The 26,002-nt window shown below is 38.5% G+C and overlaps 1 protein-coding gene and 1 long non-coding RNA gene across 10 annotated transcripts in view; one reads left to right on the forward strand and one right to left on the reverse strand.

Annotated features, from left to right (window-relative positions):
- NR6A1 (nuclear receptor subfamily 6 group A member 1) overlaps positions 1 to 26,002 on the reverse strand; it is a 228,106-nt gene that overhangs the window by 112,510 nt on the left and 89,594 nt on the right. The window contains exon 1 of one of the 6 annotated variants that reach the window (XM_010810373.4): positions 1 to 20,485. This exon is cut by the window's left edge and continues 44,811 nt beyond it. The exons of the other annotated variants lie outside the window; for them this stretch is intronic. The gene's annotated coding sequence lies outside the window, so the exon portion shown is untranslated. Of the gene's footprint in view, positions 20,486 to 26,002 lie in introns of those variants that run through there. 6 annotated transcript variants of the gene reach the window in all.
- Positions 11,848 to 26,002, forward strand: part of LOC100848407 (uncharacterized) — a 47,006-nt gene continuing 32,851 nt past the window's right edge. For all 4 annotated transcript variants that reach the window (XR_139424.6, XR_003037277.2, XR_236509.5 and 1 more), the window contains exon 1: positions 11,848 to 12,174. This is a non-coding gene — a long non-coding RNA (uncharacterized lncRNA). The remainder of the gene's footprint in view (positions 12,175 to 26,002) is intronic.

A 26,002-nucleotide genomic window follows, 5' to 3' on the forward strand; every position in this document is an offset into this window, starting at 1 on the left:
CAACAACAACAACAAAACCCACAAGGCATATTAAACAGCAAAACAAGCATCAGATATCAGAGAAATGTTGGAATTATTAGACCAGGACTTCAAAGAACTATGATTAATATGCTAAGGGCTTTAATGGGAAACAGACAACATGAAAGACAGATGGATAATTTAAGTAGAGAGAAATTCTAAAAAAATTAAAATGAGATGCTAAAAATAAAAAATACTGTAATAGAAATGAAGAAGGCTTTGATAGGTTCATTAGACTGGGCATGGCTAAAGAAAGATCCCTGAGCACAGAGATAAGACAACTGAAACTCCCCAAACTGAAAAGCAAAGAGAAAAAAAGATTACAACAAAAGAACAGACTATCCAAGGACTGTGGGACAACAAAAGGTGTTACATGTGTGTAAATGGGAATATTAGAAGAAGAAACAAAGAAACAAAAGAAATATTTGTGGTAATAATGGCTGAGAATTCCCCCCAAATTAATGTCAGATACCAAACCACAGGGCTTCCCAGATGGCACTAGTGGTGAAGAATTTCCCTGAGAATCCAGGAGGCGTAAGAGATAAGGGTTCTATCTCTGGGTCGGAAAGAGCCCTTGGAGTAGAAAGTGATAACCAGTCGAGTATTCTTGCCCAGAAAATTACATGGACAGAGGAGCTTGGTGGGCTATAGTCCATGGGGCTGCAAAGAGTTCGACATGACTGAGAGACTCCATACCCATTCACTCACCAAACCACAGATTCACAGAAGTTCAGAGAACACCAAGCTCCCTTAAAACTGCTTAAGGAAATTACTACTTGCCATGTTATATTTTGTCAGTGGGCACTTAGGACTCTGTTCAGAATGGTAAACGTGTAAACTTCTAGAAAGCATATAACTTCAGTGGCAGTTATCTCCTGAACATGACCTCTCTATGCATCAGGCTAATAGCCCTGCTTGGAGAGACCTAGTTAGTAAGGCCAAAGCACTGGCCACCAATGGCCTGCCTCAGAAATATCCTTTGGGAGTTCTGGTACCAGCCTAGGTTCAGCTCTCTGTGACCTGAAATTTAGCTCTGGCTTCTTCCTGTAATATAATTTGACCCCACATGGGGTCCAAAGCCAAGTACCTTTTGCTCTATCACCTTCTGCCTAGTAACCATGAGGCTCTGGATCAGCAGATATTCCAAATATCAACAGCCCTAGGTCCCTCCATGTTGCAATCAGCTCCTGAAGATTTTGACAGCCTGAATTTGTAAATGATGCTGACAGCACCATAACACAACTCTAAATTGAATCTGTTTTTAAATTTAACACGCTCAAGAATGATTTTGATACTTAAGAGGAAAAAAGTCTGTCCTAAAGGGTACAATCACCACCACCATTCTCTGAACCCTGGCAATGCCCTTAAGAGGCACTGGAAGTGCTTTAGTGAATACAGCAAATAAGATAATACAAAGAGACAGCACTGGAGCCACACCAAAACAAATCAAAATCCATAAAGACCAAAAACCAAAACCCATAAAAAACACCTGAGTTAGGTTACTGGCTCTGTCTCAGGAATGATGAAGAAGAGACTTAACCTCTCTGTATCTCAGGTTTCTTCATTTGTGTAAGGAGGAAATGACCATGCCAATTCAATAAACATTGTAAGAATTCAAAATAACAGTTTTGCAAAGCACCTACCATCCGGCTTGGCCCACTGTGGTTCTCAAATCTTTTTTGTTTTTTTTCCCACTCTACTTTCCCATCTTTACCCTTGGTGTGATCCACGGGAAGACAAAATGGGGGAGGAAAAGTAATTTTATCATATACTGAAGAAATTATCCAAAATTCCTACTTTAATTATATAATCAATCACTAACATTGGACCAGCCTCTTAAAAAAAATGAACTTTCTTGGCAGCCATAAAAGTAATGTTTTATGGCTCATGCCTTCAACCCAATCCTACCCATGTGATTTTACTCTACTCCCTAGCAGACATTGAGGTACCTGACTATTTTTGTCTATTCAAGCAAGAAACTGCTTCAGAAGCTTTGGAGAGTCAACTCCATTTAAGCCCGGCAAAGAAAAACACCTATGCCCAAGTCATGGCAGAAGAAAGCAAAAACAAAAACAAGACCCAGCTGGTTACTAAAGGACATAAGTGGAAGATTAAACTTCTATTTTTCATTGAAAAGCTACTCCATGAAGACAAAAACATGAATCTGTACTGATTAAGTGTTGGAGGTATACAAGGCAAATCCCACACTACACAGGAATAAGAAAGGAGCTCTATTTCCACAGTGTTGGGTTTTCAAAGGCTTCCATCTTATGACATAACCCTTTATTCTTTAAGCCTAGAAATGTCCACTTCTACAAAGTCTCATCAATTCAGAGTTACAATTCAGCTCTGATGTGAAGGTATGATTTGCAAAGTTAGGTACAGTTTAGTTTCCGTCCCAACCTCAGTCACTACCTGACTTTCTGACTGTTTAAGAATCATTTCCTCTCTCTGAGTCTCAATGTTTCTTCTCTGTAAAATAAGGGTAATATGCAAAATAGTTTTGGGGCAGGGGCACTGTAACTGTTCTGTGTCCTGATGGTAGAAGTGGTTACATAAATCACACATGTGTTGAAATTCAAAAAAAGATATAACCAACAATCAGTTTTCCTTTATGCTAACTTGAGAAATAAAACAAATGAAAAAAGTAGGGATAATAACTTTTCTCTCATGGAATTGTCAAGAGAATTAAATTAAAACCTCTGTCAAAAGGGCCTAGAGTAAACCACGTGACTCACAGTAAACAACAAATATTAATTCCCTTCCCTTCCCTTATCCTCCAGGGGAAAGGAGGACATGATTTCTCCTTTCTTTAAGATTAATTCAACCAGTACTACCATAACCAGGTCAGAAAACAGAAGGGCTGGACTCAGACACTGGATATATCCTGTCTTGTAGCTGAGCACTGACTACAAGTTACGTTTCAACAGCTCACTTTTGAGAGGCCATGTTCTCACTCTCAGAAGCTAGGTCTCACACAGCTATTATTTTAAGAAGCCAAGATTAGCTCAGGGCTAGGCTGAGTAATGAGATACAAGTGCTTTGGGAATCTGCTGGTTCCCAGTACAACTAATGAGTAATATCAACTGCATTCTGTCCAAGATACAGAAGACAACTCTAAGTGGCCAACAGCTCTTTGAAAAAGGCAGAGGACATGATCAGAAAAAGAATATTTCTGTCCCACCCTGCAGCCTCTGTTTTAGAAAATTTACATTTTATATAATCATTATTGGGCTTCTCCTGGTAAAGAACTCCCTGCCAATGCAGGAGACAGAAGAGATGCAGGTTCAATCCCTGGGTCAGGAAGATCCCCTGGAGGAGGGCATGACAACCTACTCCAGTATTCTTGCCTGGAGAATCCCATGGGCAGAAGAGCCTGGTGGGCTGGAGTGCACAGGGTTGCAAAGAGTCAGACATGATTGAAGTGACTGAGCACAGGCATGCATATTATTATCAAAGATCATTATCAAAGGTCATTTATGGTGTTTTAGTTTTGTTCAGATCGACTGAAGGTTATCACCACTAGAAAAGTTATACAATGTACCAAGTAAGGGCTTTAGAATCAAGCTATGGTTTAAGTACCAGCTCTGATATTTCCTTGCTATGTGACACTGGACAAATTATAACCTCTCTGAGCCTCAGATTTCTCCTCTATAATATTTTCAAAGTTCAGGATGCCCCTTAAGTGGGTTTTAAAATCAATTTAGTGGTTTATAAATAACATTTTTAAGTAAAAAGAAAATCAAATGACTATAAGTAATAAGGATAAGTATATTCTGGTTCAAGATGGCGAAGTAGAAGGAAATGCACTCATTGCCTCTTGCAAGAGCACCAAAATGCAAATAGCTGTTAACCATCAACAGAAGGATGCTGGAAACAACCAATAAAAGATAAGCCACATCCAAAGACAAAGAAGAAGTTTCAGCAAGATGGCAGGAGGGGCGCAATCACGATTAAACCAAATCCCATACCCGTGGGTGACACACAAACTGGAGAACAATAATACCAAAGAAGTTCTCCCATTGTTAGTGAAGGTTCTGAGCACCATGTCAGGCTTCCCAGCCCTGGGATCGGACAAAGAGACTGGGAATCTCCAGGGAATCTGACCTTGAAGGTTCAGTTCAGTTCAGTCGCTCAGTCCAACTCTTTGCGACTCCATGGACTGCAGCACACCAGCCTTCACTGTTCATCACCAACTCCTGGAGCTTGCTCAAATTCATGTCCATCGAGTCAGTGATGCCATCCAACCATCCCATCCTCTGTTGTCCCATTCTCTTCCAGCCTTCAATCTTTCACAGCATCAGGGTCTTTTCCAGTGAGTCAGTTCTTTGCATCAGGTGGCCAAAGTACTGGAGTTTCACTTCAGCATCAGTCCTGGCAATGAATATTCAGGACTGATTTCCTTTACGGATGGACCGCTTGGATCTTCTTGCAGTTCAAGGGACTCTCAAGAGTCTTCTCCAACACCACAGTTCAAAAGTATCAATTTTTTGGCACTCACCTCACTTTACAGTCCAACTCTTATATCCATACATGACTACTGGAAAAACCATATCTTTGACGAGATGGACCTTTGTCAGCAAAGTACAGTCTCTGCTTTTTAATATGCTGTCTAGGTTAGTTATAAGTTTTCTTCTAAGGTGCAAGAGTCTTAATTTCATAGCTGCAGTCACCATCTGCAGTGATTCTGAAGACCAAGAAAATAATGTCTCTCACTGTTCCCACTGTTTCCCCATCTATTTATCATGAAGTGATGGGACCAGATGCCATGATCTTAGTTTTCTGAATGCTGAGTTTTAAGCCAACTTTTTCACTCTCCTTTTTCACTTTCATCAAGAGGCTCTTTAGTTCTTCTTCACTTTCTGCCATAAGAGTGCTAGCATCTGCATATCTGAGGTTACTGATATTTCTTCTGGCAGTCTTGATTCCAGCTTGTGATTCATCAAGCCCGGCATTTCACATGATGTACTCTGCATATGAATTAAATAAGCAGGGTGACAATATACAGCCTTTACGTACTCCTTTTCCTATTTGGAACCAGTCTGTTGTTGTCCATGTCCAGTTCTAACTGTTGCTTCTTGAGCTGCATACAGATTTCTCAGGAGGCAGGTCAGGTGGTCTGGTATTCCCATCTCTTTAAGGATGTTCCACAGTTTGTTGTGATCCACATAGTCAAAGAAAGTCAAAGTTTTTCTGGAATTCTCCTGCTTTTTCGATGATCCAGTGGATGCTGGCAATTTGATTTCTGGTTCCTCTGCCTTTTCTAAATCCAGTTTGAACATCCGGAAGTTCATGGTTTGCATACTGTTGAAACCTGGCTTGGAGAATTTTGAGCATTATTTTCCTAGTGTGTGAGACGAATGCAATTGTGCTGTAGTTTGAACATTTTTTGGCATTGCCTTTCTTTGGGATTGGAATGAAAACTGACCTCTTCCAGTCCTATGGCCACTGATGAGTCTTCCAAATTTGCTGGCGTCAAAATTTCAAATTTGCTAGCATATTAACAGCATCATCTTCCAGGATTTGAAATAGCTTAATTGGAATTCCATCACCTCCACTAGCTTTGTTCATAGTGATGATTCCTAAGGCCCACTTGACTTCGCATTCCAGGATGCCTGGCTCTAGGTGAGTGATCACACCATCATGATTATCTGGGTTGTGAAGATCTTTTTTGTACAGTTCTTCTGTGTATTCTTGCCACCTCTTCTTATTATCTTCTGCTTCTGTTAGGTCCATACCATTTCTGTCCTTTATCAAGCCCATCTTTGCATGAAATGTTCCCTTGGTATCTCTAATTTTCTTGAAGACATCTCTAGTCTTTCCCATTCTGTTGTTTTCCTCTATTTCTTTGCACTGATCGCTGAGGAAGGCTTTCTTATCTCTCCTTGCTATTCTTTGGAACTCTGCATTCAGATGCTTATATCTTTCCTTTTCTCCTTTGCTTTTCGCTTCTCTTTTCACAGCTGTTTGTAAGGCCTCCCTAGACAGCCATTTCGCTTTTTTGCATTTCTTTTCCATGGGGATGGCCTTGATCCCTGTCTCCTGTACAATGTCACGAACCTCCATTCATAGTTTATCAGGTACTCTGTCTATCAGATCTAGTCCCTTAAATCTATTTCTCATTTCCACTGTATAATCATAAGGGATTTGATTTAGGTCATACCTGAATGGTCTAGTGGTTTTCCCCACTTTCTTCAATTTAAGTCTGAATTTGGCAATAAGGAGTTCATAACGACAGAATGATCTCTGTTCGTTTCCAAGGCAAACCATTCAATATCAGGGTAATCCAAGCCTATGCCCCAACCAGTAACGCTGAAGAAGCTGAAGTTGAATGGTTCTATGAAGACCTACAAGACCTTTTAGAACTAACACCAAAAAAAGATGTCCTTTTCATTATAGGGGACTGGAATGCAAAAGTAGGAAGTCAAGAAACACCTGGAGTAACAGGCAAATTTGGCCTTGGGGTACGGAATGAAGCAGGGCAAAGAGTTTTGCCAAGAGAATGTGCTGGTCATAGCAAACACCCTCTTCCAACAACGCAAGAGAAGACTCTACACATGGACATAACCAGATGGTTAACACCGAAATCAGATTGATTATATTCTTTGCAGCCAAAGATGGAGAAGCTCTATACAGTCAGGAAAAAAAAAAAAAGTATTACTGAGCAAGGCCCAAACTAAAGAGCCTCTTGATGAAAGTGAAAGAGGATAGCAAAAAAGTTGTCTTAAAGCTCAACATTCAGAAAACTAAGATCATGGCATCTGGTCCCATCACTTCATGGCAAATAGATGGGCAAACAGTTGAAAAAGTAACAGACTTTATTTTGGGGGTCTCCAAAATCACTGCAGATGGTGACTGAAGCCATGAAATTAAAAGACACTTACTCCTTGGAAGAAAAGTTATGACCAACCTAGATAGCATATTCAAAAGCAGAAACATCACTTTGCCAACAAAGGTCCGTCTAGTTAAAGCTACGGTTTTTCCAGTGGTCATGTATGGATGTGAGAGTTGGACTGTGAAGAAAGCTGAGTGTCGAAGAACTGATGCTTTTGAACTGTGGTGTTGGAGAAGACTCTTGAGAGTCCCTTGGACTGCAAGGAGATCCAACCAGTCCACCCTAAAGGAAATCAGTCCTGAATATTCATTGGAAGGACTGATGCTGAATCTGAAACTCCAATACTTTGGCCACCTGATGCAAAGAACTGACTTATTTGAAAAGACCCTGATGCTGTGAAAGATTGAAGGTGAGAGGACAAGGAGACGACAGAGGATGAGATGGTTGGATGGCATTACCGACTCGATGGACATGAGTTTGAGCAAGCTCCAGGAGTCAGTGATGGACAGGGAAGCCTAGCATGCTATAGTCCATGGGGTCACAAAGAGTCAGACATGACTGAGCAACTGAATTGAACTGACCTATGAGACTATCAGGTATGTGATGTTCAATATTTTTCAGAATATTTGAAAAAAATCAAGTAATATGGGAGAAATGTTAGCAATTAATTCTACTAGAGTCAGAATATCTAATTACAACTTTATTTAAGAATACTGGGAAAGTTCCTGTTTATTTATCAATTTCAGATTCCTATCAGTATGACTTTAAGTATATTACATAAATTAAACAATGAGTCATCAACATGTGTGAAGGAAATGCTTTTTTAAATTACTGACACTGAAAGATCAAGTGTAATTAAAATTGAATTTTAGCCTAAATTAACACAAAAAAACAAGCATACAAAACCCTATCCAAACAGCAATGTTGTGAAAACAAGAGACTCTTGTTGATGTGGAAAGAGCAATGCAACCAATGGTAGCTCTAGCACTCTTCTAAAGAGGTATCATTCTGCTAGGACAACTAGAGCTGGCCACTAACATACAAAAGCCTTGGCAAAGTCTCCAGCCTGGGAAGGACTCCAGTTAAAGGTATTGTCAGCAGAATTCACTGGTGTTCCAGTAGTTATAACTCTGCATTTCCACTGCAGAGGGTATGGGAATTAAGATTCCATGTGCTTTGCAGTAGTGGCAGGAGGACTCTTCTGCTTAAAACCTTCCAATTTCCCACCATTTGGGGGAAAAAAAATCAAATTTGGGAAAAAATCCAAGTACTTATCACAGCTCTCAAGACCCTACATGATAGGGTCCCATCCCACCTTTTCAACATGACCTCCTCCCTGCATTCACTCCACTCCAGCTATTCTACTCTTTCTGCTCCTCAAACACACCACACTCAATCCTATTAGTATCTTAGAGCTCTTATATCTCATTCTCATTGCCCAGATCACACTTCTTCAGAATCTTTACACTCAAGGATTCTTCTCGTCATCATTTGTCTTTCAGCTTGTATATTCACTTCCTCAGAGAAGCATTCTTTTTTATTCCTGACTCTTCTTAGAACCTAGAACAGTACAATATAAATATATATATGTATATATATGAAGAACATCGACACATTTGTTTTAGTGCATTCATTTAACTGCAATTTGAAAATAATGTAAGAAAGAGAATTTACATACACAGGAATATCTGCAAACTGAGTTCAACAAGGGATTGTTCAGCCCTATTGAAGGTTCAAGTAATTAACTGGCAAGCTTTCCTCCAAGTATCCACTCAGGAATCATATCTATCACAGGGCCATAGCTCCTGATGCCTAATGAAAGAATAACTGATTTCGAATCAATGCATAGGCTTAATCTGCATTTAAACACACTGATCATCGTCTCACTATTAAGTTTCCATTACAGCTCAGGAGCCAAAAGAGACAAGGTTCATATCCCATTTTTATCTTTTAAATGCTGTGAAGCCTTGAACAAGTTATCTTACTTATTAATATTAAACAAAGATAACAGTACTTATCTCAGAGTTGTTTTGAAAGTTAAATAATGCATATAATAAACATCTGTTAGAGTCTTGCACATAATAAAAAACCAATAAATTATTCTATTATTAATTCACACTCTTCCAACTAATTTTTATTGATATAAAAGGCACAATTCAAAAAAAATTGACCATAGTCCCTGCCCAGGAAGAGCTCACAGTGTAAAAGGAAAAGAGAGTGAAAAGTGAAGTTGTTCAGTTGTGTTCGACTCTTTGCAACTCCAGGGACTGTAGCCTACCGGGCTCCTCTGTCCATGGGATTTTCCGGGCAAGGGTACTGGAGTGGGTTGCCATCTCCTTCTCCAGAGGATCTTCCCGACCCAGGGATCAAACCCAGGTCTTCTGCATTGCAGGCAGACACTTTACCCTCTGAGCCACTAGGGAAACTCAAAAAAAGGAAAAGATAACCCCATAAAAAATAAGCATAGAAGAATTATATATTAACTCTCATCCAAGAAGCCTGAAAAGAATCTGCCCTGTTCTAGTAAATTTGATACTAGGATCTAGTCAGTCGGAGAAGGCAATGGCACCCCACTCCAGTACTCTTGCCTGGAAAATCCCATGGACGGAGGAGCCTGGTGTGCTGCAGTCCTTAAGAGTTGGACACAACTGAGCGACTTCACTTTCACTTTTCACTTTCATGCATTGAAGGAAATGGCAACCCACTCCAGTGTTCTTGCCTGGAGAATCCCAGGGACAGGGGAGCCTGGTGGGCTGCTGTCTATGGGGTCGCACAGAGTCTGACACGACTGAAGCGACTTAGCAGCAGCAGCAGCAGCAGTCAGTCTAGAGTTAAAAGGCACACCAAAACGCTTCCAACTTATAAAAAGGAATAGCTTTTAAGATGGTCAGAACAGCTCTGTAAAGAAGCCCTCTTAAGATAACAAGAAGAATGGTCAAGAATGATTGTCTTTTTTAAAACGTATTTTAAAAAATTTGTTGTATTTATTTGGCTTTGTTGGATCTTAGCTGGGGCATGTGGGATCTTCATTGTATCAACTGGATCTTTAGTTGCAGAACACGGATTTTCTAGCTGTGGCGAGGGCTCAAAAGGGCATATGGGATCCTAGTTCTCCAACCAGGGACTGAACTTGAATTCCCTGCACTGTAAAGCTGCAGATTCTTAAATCATTGGACCACCAGGGAAATCTGCGAGAATGACTGTTTTAATAGCCAAAAGGTGGAAGCAACTAAGTGTTCATCAACAGATGAAAGGATAAACAAAATGTGGTCTACACATACAACTGAATATCATTCAACCTTAAAAAGGAAGGAAGTTCTGACACATGCTACAACATAAATGACCCTAGAGGACACTAAGCTAAGTGAAGTAAACCAGTCACAAAAAGATAAACACTGTATGATTCTACTTTTATGAGGTATCTTGAGTAGTCAAATTCATAGAGACAGAAACAATAGTGGTTGCCAGAGGCTGGGGGAGGAAGGACTAAGAAGTTAATGTTATGTTAGGTACAAAGTTTCAGTTTGGGGCAATGATGAAAATGCTCTGGAGAAAATGGCAGGGATGATTGCACAACAATGTGAATGTACCTAATGCTACAAAACTATAGACTTAAAAACGGTTAAAATAATAAATATTACGTTATGTGTATTTTACCACAATTTAAAGGAAAAAAAAGGAATGACTGCTCTGTAGTTTACAGAGAGTGAACATCCCTTTTCTTTGACTTTGATCACTGTTATATCCCACAGTGTATCAACTCAGCTTCTCCAGGTTAAGACAAGAGAATTCCTAGGCAGTCACCATATATAAGATACTACATGACATCTAAGAAATAACAAGTCCTTAAACACCCAAACCTAGAATTTACAGCAAAATTGACAGATGTTACACACTGCCCGTGGATTTATTTCTAAAAGTCTAAAAAGCGCAGAAAATAAACCAAAGTATTTTTATGTCTAAATACCAGTTTAGGATTATATATAAGTTAATTCCTAAAGAGACAAGAAAGTCTCCGGGGTTGGGGGGGCGGAGGGGGAGATCAATTGGTCCATGTAGGGTAGATTTCCTATTATCAGTGCTAAGCTCCCATAAAACAACTTTATTCAATTTTTTTAATGTCAATTTACATTAAACAAAGCAACTTTCATACACTAAACAAAAATGTCACAACCAACAGTCCAAATAATGGTCTTATTTCCTAGTGGCCCAGAAAGACAGAAAATAAATCCCAAGGACCCTAGTTCAGATAGACTAGAGAGAGTAGACTGTGGTTCTTGCATAATTAACGACTATGTCACAGTTCAATGGGGTAAACACTTCAGTAGCTTCCCCCCAGCAGCTGCCTATGTGATTAAGGACTAGGATAAGAGTGACAGCTTCACAAAGGCAATAGTAAGAGATAAAGCGTCTTCCTAGCACATTCAAAGACTCCAGAATCCCAAACTTCTCTGCTGTCCTTCCATCCAATTTTCATTAAGAACAATTTATATCATCTAGGAAGCTTCAAAGTCAAATGCTACCTTTATTTTTACCTTATCAAACCCATAAAATCACAGCTGGGGTGTGGTCTAGACATAAGCCTTGGTTAAGATCACAAAAATTCTCAAATCAAATAATTGGGCTAAGTTAGAACAAAGTTCATCAACAAGAAGATAATACAGAATTCAAGCCAAGTTGGCTTCCTTCTGGCATTTCAGAAAGACTAGCATTGCTCCAAATACTAGTACATAGGTGTAAGTAGCCTCTGAGTGGGTAATGTCACCAAACAAAAGCAACACCTTCAAAGTCTCTCTCAGTGACTGGAGGCAGCCAGACACTCAAACTGCCAGTCCTGAATTACGGCCTCTGAATGGTGAGGGCTTCACATTTCACTGATCAGGGCACAGCCCAATCAGAAGACAAACCCCAACACTGCCAGGGACCAGCAAATCCGCTTTCTTCCAGTGTGCACATGACTGAATGTGCTTCTGTCCATCATCTGGGTCATATATAGTTCAATGCGAGCTGAGCAGACAGGGCTGCAAGGAAATCTGGCGCGGTTCAATACCTCGTCTAGTCTGGGTTCCAGTACCTTTTTTTTTTTTTCAAACTGACAAACTCATTTCTCTACCGGGACAGGATGCTGTGCTGGCTGGGAGTTCCATTTCTGCAGCAAGAATCCTATCTGGAAACACAGAAGTTGTCCTCTAAGCCACAGCAGCTCGAACTTTTTTGATTGTTGTTGCTGCTTTCTCCCATCACCCCCACCCCTTTTGACAAAGATCCAACTGTAAAAAGTCTTACGTAACAGTTCAGGACTACTTCGGTTCTTTTACTGGGTAAGCACTTTCAATTTTTTTTTTTTTAAACTAAAAACCATTTTAACATTGAATCTGTTGAGAGTCTTGACTAAAATCTTTTAAGGAATTTGTGTGGTGAAATACTGTCAGTGGATTTTTTAGTCTCATTTCTGCACGTGCTCCTTTGTTCTCAGAACAGAAGCTTTTTATACACACCCCATAACGCAGCTGGAGAGAGTTATGAAGTCAGTTATTATAAGGAACACAAAGGTTGCTTTGCATTCTTTGCCTTTAGATAATTAATTTCGTATGTGTTTTCTTAAAATGAAGTATTAAAGAAGGGAGAAATTGAATAAACGAAAGAATAAACTGTTGGAAAATCTAGCAAAGTTTGTAGTTTTTACCACCTTTTCTATCTGTAGTTTTGTGTGGCCAAACACTTGTGCCGCCTGGGGCGGTGGGGGTAGAGGCAAGCGTAGACAGAGAGGAACTAAGCCAGACATGGACAAAGGCATGAGCCAAAACCAGACAGTCCTGGCCGTTCGATAGGCCAGCAGTGGGTGAGACAGGTCAGCCAGCTGCAGGGGCGGGAGAGGGGGGGAAAGGGGCATGGATGTGTGAGGTGCTCATGCGTGCGATCGTGACTAGATTCTGAAACTGCCAGCCATTTTCCCAGCTATGCTTTGTGCAATCTAAAGGAATGCATCTTCTCTGAAGCAGTCTTGCCAGGGCCCAGTGATAGCAAAGGAGTGTGATGAATACCACAACATATGGAATCAGAAAATACTGGGATCTGGGGTGGGCAAGAGGGAAACGCAGAGGGTGTGGAAATTTTTTAGTGATCTGGAATGTGTTGAGTGACAGGAAGTGCCCCAAGCTCTCCCCCCTTCAACTCTTCTCAGTCGCGCCTGCTTTTGTCTAACTCTTGTAATCTACACACTACTGCTTACAAAGCTGTCTGAGTTTAAGACAAAAAGAAACATAAAAGGCTCTCTCGTTTCATAGTACCTACAATATGGAAGGAATGTAAAAAGCATGGCCCTTTAAGCCTGTGGACATTTTTTCAGGTATACAGGAGAAAGATAACATAACAATTTTCCAAGGGTAATGAGAATTATGAATTATAGTCAAGCTTCCAACCTAATTTTAAAAAATCCCGATTCTGCTATACTTACAAATGTTTACGATGGTTCCTAATTTGAAGGAGGTTTGCTTGTTTGGTTAATACATTGCATTTGAAGTTGTTTCTATTTTCTTTGTATAAATCTGTGCTTTGGGAGGAAAAAAAAGCAAAGTATTCAGAATGCACTGGAAAAAAGGAGATTTTCCCTTCAATGGTTAGAAAGCACTTTTGCTTGATTTCTCAGAGAAAGCCACTCTCTCTCTCTCTCTCTCTCATTTTTGCAAATATGCTACAAAGATAACTTTATGTCAGTTAGATGTAAAGTAGAAAACTTTTCACAGAAAACAACAGTACTCGACGTTAAAAACAACTTAGCATTTTCCCAAACTTCCATATTACCAATAGAAACACTACCACTTGAGAGAAAAGTGCCCAAATAGTTGAATGGCTAACTCTACTTCTGGAAGATGAAATGGAAAATTAAGTATGAATAAAATGATACTTGGGAATGTTTCTACCTCCTATCACAAAAAATGTTAGTGGTCAGCCTAGGAGTTAATCTTTCCTAGTATGGCTCTGAGCCTTCATGCCGAGCAGACGTTATTCACATGACGATTCGAAAAGTCCATTCATATATCTCACTACCTGGATTTGAATAGAAACCAGACAGCAATTCTTTAGTTCCAGCCACCATTCGCCCCACTGGACAATAGCGATTTGTTAGCACAGAGTCACAGGCTGTGGGACACAAAGCTTGGAGCTGGAGAAAGATGGGGGATTCAGAGAACAGGAAATTACAGGCCCGATGCACTCCTGGCAGCTCTAAGAATACAAAAAAAAAAAAAAAGGGCAACACGGCAATGCCATGTTTAAGAGCTACTTCTAGCTTTTTTAACCACCTCCAATGTCATCAAAGCTCTATTGTTGGAGTACATAAAGTCACGAGTCCCATGTGCTCTCTTTTCTCACTACAGGGAACTTCATTCAATGCCCTGGCATAGTCAGAAAAATCAAAAGCACCCAGAGTTGATTAGTTGTGAACTCTGATAGAAAGGAGAAGGGTATTTTACAAATAAAATGACAGCAAAAAAATATACACTAAGTAACACAAGTGACACATAACAAAATTAATAGGGTCTACAAATTATTTCATAAGACCAAGCAAGCAAAATGAAGCTGGATCTATCAAAACTTCAGGGAAACAAATTCATTTTCAACTTATCATATAAAATCTATTATTTAATTCCATCCAAAGTTTCTTTGGAAAACATCAATTTAGAAACTAATCTTAGGTAGAACATTTCTGAGTTCTGGGTCGTATTTTCCAAAACAACTAAAATTGAAGCCCTGAGGATTTACTTTGAAATTGTAGAAAGGAAAACTACATTTTCTTTTGTTGGATATCAAACTATTATAGCTTGCTGGCTAAATAAAGAAACCGTCTCCACTTTCTCTTTAGATATAAGAAATGACATTACTGGTAATTCTAGGTGAGGGGAGAGGGATATTCTTCCATCTCAATGAGCAGAAGAGAACAGTACATGGGTTTCTCTGCAAGCTCTCATGCTGCAACCTGAGCACCAAGGGGCCAGAATGATGTCCATTTCAAAATGAGGGGACACGGCACAACAAAGTTGTAAATGGTTTTGTTCTTCTTTCTTCTGTGATCCATTAGCAAACACAAGTTCCAAATGATAGCATACCTGAAATACTCATCAGATGAGATTGTGAATGATCAAAAAGTGCTTTGGAAATATGAACTGTTGTACTCTATTTGGTTCTATGGCTTTAGGATAAACACATACCAAATTTTATGTTGTTGGAAAACCAATATGCAACTTTTAAACTACTACTAATTGTTGGATTTCTTCAAATTCTATCATTACTCACCAAACACAAGGATCAATTACAACCTCAAACTATGCTATAATTACATGTGGCTATTTTTATTTGAATTTAAATAAAAAGTAAATAAAATTTAAAATTTCAGTTGCTCAATCACACTAGCTGCATGCATTTCTAGCACTCAATAGCCCCATGTATGTAACTAGTGACTATTATACTGGACAAAGCAAAAAATTGTATTTCGAACCGCAGAAAGTTCTGTTGGACAGTACTGATCTAGAGCGTATGCTTGCTAAGTCACTACAGTCATGTCTGACTCTGCGACCCTATGAACTGTAGCCCACCAGGCTCCTATGTCCATGGGATTCTCCAGGCAAGAATACTGGTGTGGGTTGGATGCCCTCCTCCAGGAGATCTTCCCGATACAGGAATGGAACCCACATCTCTTATGTCTCCTGCATTGTCAGGCATGTTCTTTAGCACTAACACCACCTGGGAAGCCCAACTAGACCATGCTTATATCCAGAACACGTTTTTAACTGCACATCCAGCTCGACATGAAAGAAATTGATCTCTAAGCAAAAGCCACAGTGACAAGGTAGTGAGTACCATGATACTTCAGAGATGTCTAAAACAGACATTTTGAAACCAAAGATTTCATTTTTTCCCTTGGTCTATAATGAAGGTTATAAAGAATATTAAGACAGTAATGACAGACATGCAGCAGTGGCCACAGTAGAATGTTCCAGAATGGCATTTAGTGTCATGACTACATGTCTTAACCATCAAATTTACCATCAAATAAAACAGACATGATAAACATGAATACGAGGTTCTTCAATTTGGATGCATTCTCAACCCATTCTATTCCTGCTTGGTGCAAGAAACTGGTTTTTAAGGTCAGGTGGACATTGGTTGGATTCTTGGCTCTGCCACTTATTTACTATGTGATCTTCAATAAGTCACTTCCTCTCTTTGTCTCAGATTCCTCATACATAAAACGCAAATATTAATGCCTTCCTGACAGTCATTTTAAGGTTCAAGGATCATATATATAAAAGATCTTGAACTCCCGGCACATTAGAAAATACTCTGGAAATGTCAATTCTGTGAAAATACAGTAAGGGCTTAAGGTTCAATTCACTGTCTGAGACTCTTCCCAAACACAGAGAATGGAAATAGAAGGGTCAAGGCTGATATACAGCACAGACAATTCTCTGTTTAAATTTTAATTAAAACAAACATATGAAGATGAAAGCTGTCAACACTGCACAAAGAATTTCACAAAGTCTTAGAAATATTAAATGGATTGAATGAATATAAGAAAATTATCATTTGAAAAGGTAGGTGGAACAACAAATTTTAATATCATGAGGTGTTTTTAATACTAATACTAATTTAATGCTATTTAGTATATAAGAATCATTTCTTAAATTAAGAAATAATATTTCCTGGAGATATTTTTTGAATAACATTTCTACTAATTCTTGGTGATTAAAACAAAAACATGAAAATTCTAATATTGCCCATGACTAAGAAATTAAAATAGCTTCCTGCAGGTATGAGAAAGAAAATTCATGTCTTTTAAAAATCAAAGCCATACATCTAAAACTAACACAACAATGTAAACCAACTATACTTCAATAAAAACTTTAAAAAAGAAAATAAAACCAGTCATAGAAGGAATTCCTGGGCAAGAGCTGTACTATATCTGTACAATCATTTTAATGTTGAAAATAATCTAGCAGAAACTAGAAATAGTAGGTGTTTCTTAATGATGATGCCAAATAACTGAAGAATGTTGAACATGTCACAAAATCTTTTCAGAGCATGAAAAGCAAGAGATTTTCAAAAGCAAATAGCAGAACTACGTTTAGGGGAGATAATGTGCTATACTGTAAAATCTAAAAACCTAGGTTCACATCCAAGAAACTGGCTGGATTAGATACAGCATGAAATTTTAGCTCTGCCACTATTTAGCTAGGTGACTTTTAACAAGTCACTTATAAATCTTTGTTACCAGTGGTGGTTCAAAAAATACATCTAATACTGGAGGCTAAATGACAGAGCACTTGGGAGGTGAAAAATTTTGATCTGCCAGAGACTATTCAAACATGTATCATGCACAGTGCTAGACCCAGGCTGAATGATGAACAAAACAGATATAGAAGTTGCCCTCATGGAGCTGCTAAGTTATTAACTGAGATAACAATTGCTAGGAGTTACCTCATTTAAAAAATAGTAGGCATGTGAGTTTAGAAACTTTGAGAATGGATCCAATAATTTGGGGAATCTGCCCTGCCATCCTTTGAAGCTGAAGTTCATAAGAATATGAAAGAGGGTACACCCTTAGCTCCATTTGATTCAAGGAAAAAGAGATGCTAAACTATAAGATCTTAATGGATTTCAAGCAATTAAGGAAACACCTTCAAATACACAGAGTGGTTTCACAGTGATCACTACTCAGATCTGTGGCAAACCACTATCTCATACAAAAGCTCAGCTCCTTTTGATAGATGATGATGAAGAACAAGATAATTTCTGCAGGGGACAGCGTAAAGGTGGTCTGAGTTAGGACTGTCTAATTTGGGAAAAGACCATGATACACTGGAGCATTAAATGTGATACATATTTCCTTCACTCCCTCTCCTAAGACTATGCTCTTAGAACTTACCACTTCAATGGTGCATACTACGACCATCATGATTACACAGCTAGCTGTTAGCAACCAAAAATATCTGAGACATGGATGATAAATATAAAGAGAAGGCATGGCTAGGGCTAGTCACAAGTGGGCTTCTGTACAAACTAGAACCATGTCTATGAGGTAACTAAATATTAACTGGATTAACTCTTTTCCAACTGGAATTTAGTCTTTGTTGTCATAGGACTATATCAAGAGTTACTGTTAACAATAGATAAAGTATATCCATATACCACAACAGCACAGTGTTATTTCCACAGAATCTGAGGCTCCTGCTATCCAAATCCCAATCAAGAAATACCATTCTAGTTTCTCAATATTTACAGAACTTGGATTTCCAAACAGATTTTTTTTCCCCACCAGCAAGGACCCAATATCAGGTGGTCTTTTGCCTTTTCTTTGTTCACTGAATATCAAAGTCAAGTGGAAAAGAGATCTGGCAAATGTACGTAGAACAAATTTGACAGTTAAATAAAAAAATAGGTTCCCAATCTGTCATATGTTACTGTGATCTAGATTTTGTTAGAAGTACCTCCATTTGGCTTTCTAATAGCATTACATTTTGTCAGGCTCACTTCTCTATATAATCCTGTATTACTGGAACAGACAGTCTCTACTTCTGCTTGGCCACTTAAAAGCTTCTAGGTATACAATTCATTCTTTCAAAGGCTATCTGTTGAATGCTTAGTACATGCTAAGCCTCATTCTAGGCTCTGAATATACATACAATAGCAAACAAAACAAAGATCCTATCCTTCAGCATCATAGTCACAAAGACTTGAACCCAGTCTCAGCTTAAGCACTCACCAACTGCATGACCCTAGACAAATCTGCTTCTCTGGGGCAGGCAGGTGCAGGGCGGGGGGGTTGGGGGTGGGGAATGCGGAGGGAATACTACTACTTCAAAGAACTGCTGTGAAAAGCAGTGCCTAGCATAGTGCCTAGAATACCACAGATGCTTGACAAACATAGCTCAAGTTTTACAAATAGAAGATATTACTATTATCCATCCTGCTTTCACATCCATGCATCTGAGAATTACTCTAGTTTTTTTTTAATAACAAAAGGTTTCAATGGCATATATGTACCTAAAATACATATTTCAGGTGTTAAGAGATAAGCAGAATAAGAGTCATTAATGGATGAACTACTATTTCTGGTTATTAAATAGTTTCTGGTTGCATATGCTAAACACAAGACAGCAAGAATATATGAGAAAAAAAATACTTTGAAGTTAGGATTTTAATGGTGAAATGGATCCTTGCACTCACACAGATTTTAAAGGGTAGGACATTTTATTTCTAGTAGCACACTATTTCAGTCAACTTAGTCAGAAATTGTACAGATGAAACATAACTAAAAGATCTGGATTCTCAAGTCTACCACAGACATAAGGCAGGGCAAAGAAAGTATATCTTTTCCTTTAAAGATCATTATAGATAAGCCTCATTGAGAAAGGAATGTCTCTGAAAGAAAATTCCTGGTCAACTATAGTGATATACTTTATAAAATAACTTATAAAATGACATGGAAAATTGTAATGATAATTTAGGATGCACAAAATCGGTATTTTCACATCTGAATTAGTTTCATATTTTAGGAAGCAGCAAAGAGTATTAAACATGGAGATAAATTTTTGGTTTCCCAAATGCAATAAAATACTATAAATTCTTAGCAAAGCAAGAAAATAACCAAGAATATCACTTATTCAACAAAGCTTTATTGAATGACACCTTTGTTTCAGGTATATGTACAAGAAGACATCTGAAGTCCTTAAGTTCTTTCCTGGAAACACAAGCCTTTAGTATGCTTACCAGTCTGGCCCTCTTACATTATGAAACATATGCCCTGCCTAATTGTTGCAACACTAAATACTTCATACCATGGCTAAAAAAAAGGAAAACCTTTCAGGACACACAATGTACTGAATGATCAACTTAAAAATCAAAATTTCTTTAAAAAAAAAAAAAAAAAAGCCCAAACCCAATACAATCTAACTGAATAGATTCCACTTGCATGACCACTTATCGGCACAAAATAATCTTTATCCAAGTACCTCGAGTCAAGAGGAATTCAAATAATGACAGGAAGAAAAAAAAAACTATCACTTCCCATGGACTAATAAAATTACTACCATTTTTCATTTCTTCATAATTTTCCCTGTAAATGCTTATTTTCAATCTGAAAAGAGGGATTTCTCCTTAGGAGAAAATGATGATCCAGGTTTCCTGTAGATATTTTAGAGTATGTGTATGTAATAGAAGAGAAGTTGTCACAGTAACTGCCTGCTCCAAAAATGAAAGCTGATCAGCTCATGTGAAAGGACAGATTTCTGGTAAAGTTTTGCATCTGTTAGGACTCTGTTATCTATACATAACTAACATGTTTCAAAAACACACACTTCCTAAATAATAACAAATAATTATTAAAGGTCTACTACGTATCATTTGAAAAGACCCTGATGCTGGGAAAGATTGAAGGCAGGAGGAGAAGGGACGACAGAGGATGAGATGGTTAGATGGCATCACCGACTCAATGGACATGAGTTTGAGTAAACTCCAGGAGTTGGTGATGGACAGAGAGGCCTGGAGTGCTGCAGCTCATGGGGTCGCAAAGAGTGGGACACAACTGAGCGACTGAACTGAATCGAACATATCAGAACCTGTGTAGTGTTTTTCTACACATGCCATTTAATAAGCAAACCACCTCAAGAATCCAGTACTGTTATTAGCACCTATTTTATTGACGAGGCTACTGCAGCTTGGAAAGCTTGTCCATTGTCAAAAGTGCTAGGAAGAAGCAGAGTCCAGATGAGTGGTTCTTGGGAAATTGCTCAGTTCCCTTCAGCAGTTTGATTTTCTATGGTTTGCTGGCACATTTACCTCCCTTTAAAATTTTTCCTGTCAAAAACTGGGTAAATTTTTTTCTGCTTCTAACTTTGAAAGAACTAGCTTCCAGGATCACGAGAATATGGGACAGTACATTGCAATTTTACATATGATGAAAATAAATTCCTGAATGTCAGCAAGTATATAGTCTAAATTATGCATGGAACTTTTAAAATAGCTAGATATCATTTATTTATAAGGTTTCAAGTCTCAAGAAAAAGTAGAAAGAACTATATGATTTCTCAAAAACTTACTTAAGTATAAACAATATAGTCTAATTCGGGGAAATCCAGTGTTTTCAAAAATAGATTAGTGTCCACTGTACCAATGCTCTATGATTATACTTTAATGTTGTTGAAATGGATATATAATATCTTGAAAGAACGGCATTTCTGGATTACATGTGAACGTGAAAGCCTGTTGTTAACAGTAAAGCAAAATTATCATTAACATTATTTTGAGGTACTTCAGCTTTAATAGTTCCTAGAAATTCTCATTTACTTTTTGATAACAGATAACTAGAATTCTTAATTTTGGGCAGGTAGCAAAATATAGAGAAAAAACCACAGACAGTGTGACAAAATGCCAAACCATCCCCAAGAAAAAGAAATGCAAAAAAGCAAAATGGTTGTCTGAGAGGGCCTTACAAATAGCTGAAAAGACAAGCAAAAAGCAAAGGAGAAAAGGAACGATATATCCAGCTGAATGCAGAGTTCCAAAGAATAGCAAGGAGAGATAAGAAAGCCTTCCTAAGTGATCCATGCAAACAAATAGAGGAAAACAACACACTGGGAAAGACTAGGAATCTCTTCAAGAAGATTAGAGTTATCAAGAAAACATTTCATGCAATGAAGGGCACAATAAAGGACAGAAATGGTATGAACCTAACAGAAGCAAGAAGGTATTAAGAGGTGGCAAGAATACAAAGGAACTATACAAAAAAGATCTCAATGACCCAGATAACCACAATGATTAGATCACTCACCTAGAGCCAGACACATCCTGGAGTGTGAAGTCAAGTGGGCCTTGGGGAACATCACTACGAACAAGGCTAGAGGACATGACAGAATTCCAGCTGAGCTACTTCAAATTTTAAAAGAGGATGCTGTTAAAATGCTGCACTCAATACAGCAGCAAATTTGGAAAATTCATCAGTGGCCACAGGACTGGAAAAGGTCAGTTTTCATTCCAATCCCAAAGAAAGGCAATGCCAAAGAATGTTCAAACTACTGCACAATTGCACTCATCTCAGACTCAAGCAAAGTAATGCTCAAAATTCTCCAAGCTAGGATTCAACAGTGTGTGAACCAAGAACTTCCAGATGTTCAAGCTGGATTTAGGAAAGGCAGAGGAACCAGAACAAATTGCCAACATCTGCTGGATCATCGAAAAAGCAAGAGAATTCCAGAAGAACATCTATTTCTGCTTCATTGACTACACTAAAGCCTTTGACTGTGTGGATCACAACAAACTATGGGAAATTCTTAAATGGGGTGAGAATACTAGATCACCTTACCTGCCTCCTGAGAAATCTGTAAGCAGGTCAAGAAGCAACAGTTAGAACTGGACATGGAACAACAGACTGGTTCCAAATCGGGAAAGGAGTACGTCAAGGCTATATATTGTCACCCTGCTTATTTAACTTATATGCAGAGTACATCATGAGAAATGCCAGGCTGGATGAAGCACAAGCTGGACTCAAGACTGCTGGGACAAATATCAATTAACTCAGATATGCAGATGACACCACTCTTAGAGCAGAAAGCAAAGAGGAACTAAAGAGCCTCTTGATGAAAGTGTAAGAGGAGAGTGAAAAAGTCAGCTTACAACTCAATATTCAAAAAATGAAGATCATGGCATCTGATCCCATCATGTCATGACAAGCAGGTGGGGAAGCAATGGAAATAGTGACAGACTTTATTTTCCTGGGCTCCAAGATCACTGCCAAAGGTGACTGCAGCCATGAAAAGACATTTGCTCCTTAGAAGAAAAGCTATGACAAACCTAGACAGCATATTAAAAACCAGAGACATACTTTGCTGACAAAGGTCCATATAGTCAAAACTATGGTTTTTCCAGTAGTCATGTATGGATGTAAGAGCTGAACCATAAAGAAAGCTTAGCACCAAAGAACTAATGCTTTGAACTGTAGTGCTGGAGAAGACTCTTGAAAATCCCTTAGACTGCAAGGACATCAAACCAGTCAATCCTAAAGGAAATCAGTCCTGAATATTCATTGCAAGGACTAATGCTGAAGCTTAAGCTCCAATACTTTGGCCACCTGATGCAAAGAACTGACTCACTGTAAAAGACCCTGATGCTGGGAAAGACTGAAGGTGGGAGGAGAAGGGGACAACAGAGGATGAGATGATTGATTGGCATCACCAACTCAATGGACATAAGTTTGAGCAAGCTCCAGGAGTCGGTGATAGCAGGGGAGCCTGGTGTGCTGCAGTTCATGGGGTTGCAAAGAGTTGGACATGACCAAGCGACTGAACTGAACTGATAACAACATGGGTTTAATTAAAGCTTTACTACTAAATTTCTGACTAACATTCTCTGAGCCTCAGTTGCCTCAGCTGTAACAGGGGAAAATACTAAAGTTCTTCATACAGCTGCCTTAAATGACAAAGTACCCAGTGCCCATCAGAGTAGTGTTCAATTATTAATAGTTCTCTTCCTTTAGGAAGTTTTTTTCTTTGAAAGAGCCAGACAGAGTTGTTCCAAGTTTGCTGGTGGATATGATCTAAACAAAAATAGAATTGCACCGCTCAAAATTTGTGGCTGGAAATCACAAATTTAAAGTAAGTTTAAAGTTGGTCTTTTCTTATTCATTCAAATATTCTTATCAAACATTCAATAACAGTTCAATTTATTCATCCAAAGAGTCACTGAAAACTTACCCTATAGCATGTTAAGCACAAAAACTCCTTCATCTTGTGCAAAAGGAGCTCACAATCTAGTAGTAGAGACAAACCTTAAACAGATAACATGGTGTTCTAAGTGCTATATTAAAGAGAAGTTCAGGATTATGGGAGCCCAAATTAAAAGCACGTAACCTGGTAAGGGAAAGACAACTAGGAGGAACATCTGAGATGCGTACTGAAAGATAAATGTAATTTGTAGAAAAATAGAGAAAAAGAAAAGGTGCTTTTCAGGCACAGGAAATAGTGTGAGCAAAAAGCACTAACATGAGAGACCAACCTGTGTATTCAAGAAACCACATGTACAATGTTGGTGGAGCTCAAGAGGAATAGAGACAATTGATAGGGTAGGCAGAGGCTTCCTCTGTCAGGTTCAAATAGTGAAATTCATTCCAACCCTATGTAGTAATTCACTAAACTTGTATAAAAAGGGTGACTTTAGTTCAATTTTACAGCTTAATATGTTAACTGTCACTCAATCTGATAGCTTTAAAATATACACACACATACAATACACACACACTTGGTTTTGTGGTGGGTACATGCACTCCACACACTTGTCATTTTCCATCTAGATCAGAAGACCCTGCTTGAGAAACCAAATAAGTTATCTGAATTGGGTAATTACTGAAATATGTATAGTCATTCAAGATATACAGACTTCTCTGGACTTTTGTTGACTCACACAACTGAATATACAACAGACCCTCAATACACACTAAATGGATTAAATTCCAGTGAGTGAGAGAGAAACCTTTCAGATTTCCTGTTTTAAAAAGCCAAGTGGAACAAAGACTTTATAATAATTTCCCCATCTTTTCCGCCCCCTCTAGCCTTCCCCTCACAGGAATTTGGTTAATATGTTTCTTAAGATTTTTGCTTGTTTGTTTTAGATCAGACTATTTTTAGTTGTCTAAAAGTCTAAATACCTAGGAAATGAGAAGTATTATTTTATTACTAAATTACATACTGACATTAACACACTAGACTAGCTCCATGCAAAAGCATCTGACAAACATCCTCACTAAACCCCACGATTCATTCAAGATTCACTGTCAATAAATACAGACTGGGAACAGGAAATAATATGATTGAGAAAAAAATTAAGATGTATATTTAGTTTGGGAGCCAAGGGTGTACCAAGTTTAGGAGCAATGAGGAAACAGATGTGACTTAAGAATCACTGTATTAGGGCCCCATAGTGAAAGCTTTTGTCAGGTTAAAGTATTTAGACTTTATCTAAGTTGGGGCATCAAGATTTTAAGTAAAGTCAAATTTGCATTTAGCCACTGGGTTAAAGATGAATTAGAGGTAGGCAAGACTGGGTTTCCCTGGTGCCTCAGACAGTGAAGAATCTGCCTGCGATGCGGGAGACCTCGGTTCAATCCCTGGGTTGGGAAGATCCCCTGGAGGAGAGCATGGCACCTCACTCCAGTATTCTTGCCTGGAGAATCCCCATGGGCAGAGGAGCCTAGCAGGCTATAGTCCATGGGGTCGCAAAGAGTCAAGCTCAACTGAGCAACAAAGCACATGACTGGAGGCAAGGAAAATACTTGGGCTATTGCAGTAATTCAGATGAATAGATGATGGCTTTGACTACAATGGTGGCAGAAAAGATGCAAAGGCTGTCACATGCTATAACACGGATGAACCGTAAGGGCATTATGAAATAAGAAGCCAGACAAAGACAAATACTGTATGCTTCCAATAATATGGTCTATCTAAAGCAGTCAAAGTTATAGAAACAGAAAGCAGAATGGTGGTTACCATGGATGGGGTTGGAAGGGAAAACGAGAAGCTGTTTAACAAATACAGAGTTTCTGGTCTCCAAAAAGAAAAAGTTCTGGAGATCTGCTGATCAACAATGTGAAATTACTTAACATTACTGAACTGTATATTTTTAAAAGGTTAAGAGACAAATTTTACATTATGTGGGGTTTGCCACAATTTTTCTTTTTAAAGATGTAAACAAGAGACCAGGGCTTGTTTTACTTTGACATTTTGCTCTGTTCAACCTCTGAACAATTCCCTTGCTGTTTTACTGAATTATAAAATAAACATGGCTAAATGAGATCTGATTTGCAGGGCATCAGAAGTTCCACATGATCTCAAGTATCTAAAATACTTTACCTGTCATGCTACTTACTTAACATTTCCTTCATTAAAGTTGCTTTTTAAAATATTATTGTTTAAAGCATGTTTAAAATATTATTGAAAAATAACTCAAAATGTGAGAAACGCTAACTGAATAAAAAGCAAAACCCCACCAATTCTCTCAAAACCCTACCCTGATCCAAGTATTATTGGTTTGGTATGATTCCTTCCAGCTTTCTACTGTAAATTTTAAAAAGTCATTATTTAAAGCCACTTTTAAGTGACTAAC

This window comes from Bos taurus, chromosome 11 (assembly GCF_002263795.3).
Source record: "Bos taurus isolate L1 Dominette 01449 registration number 42190680 breed Hereford chromosome 11, ARS-UCD2.0, whole genome shotgun sequence".
NCBI lineage: Eukaryota > Metazoa > Chordata > Mammalia > Artiodactyla > Bovidae > Bos > Bos taurus.